This window comes from Fukomys damarensis, unplaced genomic scaffold, assembly GCF_012274545.1.
Source record: "Fukomys damarensis isolate Sample0158 unplaced genomic scaffold, DMR_v1.0_HiC HiC_scaffold_9, whole genome shotgun sequence".
In the NCBI taxonomy this organism is placed as follows: Eukaryota; Metazoa; Chordata; class Mammalia; order Rodentia; family Bathyergidae; genus Fukomys; species Fukomys damarensis.
Window position 1 is genome coordinate 12,821,079 of NW_022900921.1, and position 2,962 is coordinate 12,824,040.

At 43.4% G+C, this 2,962-nt stretch overlaps 1 long non-coding RNA gene across 1 annotated transcript; it reads left to right on the forward strand.

Moving 5' to 3' along the window:
- The first annotated feature begins 357 nt into the window (after positions 1-357).
- On the forward strand, positions 358-2,479 carry LOC104860926. The gene is made up of 3 exons (XR_779857.1): positions 358-393; positions 546-598; positions 1,845-2,479. It is a non-coding gene; the product is annotated as an uncharacterized LOC104860926 (long non-coding RNA).
- Positions 2,480-2,962: the final 483 nt, after the last annotated feature.

A 2,962-nucleotide genomic window follows, 5' to 3' on the forward strand; every position in this document is an offset into this window, starting at 1 on the left:
TACACAGTGAGTTCCACGTCAGTTTCAACTACATAGTGAGTCCCCATCTAAAAAAAAACCAAAAACTGACTGGGATCCACTGACCCCTATTATGGTTTGGGTCTAGATCTCCCGTCAAAGCCTCATGTGGTCATAGGCTTGATGTAGAGGGTGTAAAGCTGGAATTGACGCATGATGACATGCTAGGTTCAAAGACACTAGGATTAAAGGTGTGAGTGAGACGAGCCATAAGCAGTCTGAATAAGATAAAAGGGGCTGGGAGACTTCTGCTAAATTCTTCTTGTTGTCTTTGCTGACCTGTGCACACACCATGTCGTTTCTCCTCAGCAATGCCTGTTTGCCATCTACCCTGCCTTAGAGTCAGATTGCTATGGACTGAAACCTCTACGAACTGTAAGCCAAATGAACCCCTTCCCCTCCAGCTTTGTGTGTCGGGTATTCTGTCTCATCAACAAGATAAAAGTAACTAACACACCCCCACACAAAGTCTACCCAGAGGAACACTTACGCCGTGTTTCATACAACATGCTATACTTTTGTTCCAGATAACCACTGTGAGGTAACTACATCTCTCCAGGAAATAGACACCAAGGTCCAGGTAGTATAACAAATGTCTCAGGACACCCTGCAAATTTCATGGGATTCATGGAAGTCCACTGTCTTATCTCGGATTCTTCCTTTTGCAATGCCTACTCTCCTCTTTCTACTCACCTACTATTGCCATGTCTATTCAATATTTCAAAGATTTCTCACCAGCAGGATTACCGCCATTTCACAGGTGGTTGCTAAGGCCCACATCAGTATGGTTCTCCTTCTTCAGTCCAGACAACCCCACTACCACCACCACCTCCTAATCAGCAGGAAGCAGTTAAGAAAGAGATGTACCACCCATTTTTCCTTACCTAACCACAAAGGCTCGAATGAAGGATTCCAACAACCACCATCCTGGTCTAAGCAGAGACTACTTTAAATCTCTTCCCTTTGCTATGATTTTATACCCGATGCACATGTAACACTGAGGGTTGATAAGGCCCAGTAGGCAGAGCTACACCCTGTAATTTCCCAGTTGTTCAGCTCTGCTCTTCACATAAAACACACAACTCCTTGTACATCCTTAAGCCCAGACCTGGGTGAACAGCTACATCTCCTGTGTACTTAGCTCTCCTCCTAGGAATCCCATTTTGACTTTTTCCTCCCACATCACCACCCCACTTTTATGCTTCTGATCCCATAAAAACCTTATAGCCTGTGTGAGAGTTAACTGGTCTGATCTCTAGGGCCAGAGCAGTACCTCTCAGGTTTGTTCTGAAATAAACCTATACTACTGAGCTTGTACCCCTGCTACTTTCCCTTTTTGTCCTAATGGTGGTTATTGCTATTATTTTTATCAATAATTTCCACTGAAAACTGATTTAGACCTTTTTAGTCACTGTACTGAACGACAATATAGCTAGCAAATGAGAGGACAGAGAGATTTCTTACCCTACTTTAAAATTTTAAGTTCCTGCCTTCCTGGCGAATTTAGAAACACCTTTAGAAGCAGGATGCTATGTGATCTGTTGATATATTTTAAGTTGGAGTTGCAAATACCCTTCTCATACCTCAGAAACCATGACAATACTGTATCTACCACTACTGTCAGCACCAGAAGGTAATGTGTGAAAGCTGGTGTGACTGGTCATCCTCTCAGTGCCTGGTTAAGGCCTAATAAAAGTTGGATACTGTTGATCTTCTCCCATTGAAACAGAGTCCTCACATACCCAGGGCTTTCTCTTCTTGTTCCCCATTAAAATCTTTCTGTCCCAGCACTCACTTCCTTCAGGTCCTGCTCTCTACTTTTCTAGGATGTCGGATAAACCAACCACTTGCTAACACACTGCAGCAGATTAACTAATAGCTTGTAACGTCCAGCTGAACTGAAACACCTGAGGATTGTTACCAATAGCCATAAAAAGTGAACTGGAGGCGAAGATCACAGCCTGTTGATTGTCTAGGAGAAGCTTTCTGCTTTTCCTGAAGCAAAGTAGGCTGTTCTCATCGAAGGAGGAGCTCAGGACCTTGCTGTCTCTGGGAATGGCTGCTGCTTTTATCAGGGATGTCTGATCTTCACTGTGAGCATCGCTTCCTGGTCCCAGTGTGGATTCTTCAGCTTGGTGGCACAGGTCCTTCATCTCACTGGCATGGGTTTTGTGACTTGTACCACGGGCCTCCCTCCAGGTGCAGATCCTCAATACGGACAAGCATGAGACACTGTTATGGGCTCTAGGACATTGGCTAAACTCATGGAGGACACTGCCTCAGGCTCTAAGCCTTTAGCTGGGATTACAGGGGACATTGCTGGGAACAAGGCCCCAAGCTGGATTCTTGGGCCCCTAGTGTGTGGTTAATCTGTTGCACTCCTTTGCATTTGACTTTTTGAGTAATTATCATAAATAACCCTATAAACTATGTGTTCTGTAGTAAATGGATTCCCTTGCCAAAACTCAGACTCAACATACACATGGCCAAAACAGGCCAAGGCTTAAATTCAAATCCTTGTCTTTACATTTATTACCTGGAAGTCCTAGTCAGTTATTTTCTCACCTGGCTTCTACATTCCCATCTCTAAAATGGAAATGATCCAGATCCACCCTGGATCATAGCCACAGGGCTATTCTGGAGTTAAACTACAGTTGTAGATGGGGGGTTCAGTGGTGGAAAACTTTTAACACACCACATAAATGATAATTACGAAGCTCACATCATTCATTATATCCAGATGAAACTCAGCATGTAGCTAAGCTCGGGTTCTAGCAACATGGCAGTATCAGTGTGAAACATTTTTTATAAACCTCAATGTGTCCTACCCCCTATTTAAAGATGCAGTTGTGCTAAAATCTCCATAAACTTCAGTGTTTGATCTAGCCCACTCTGGAACCTGTCCAATATTTGTTTTTTGGTTTTTTTGGGTTTTTTTTTTTTT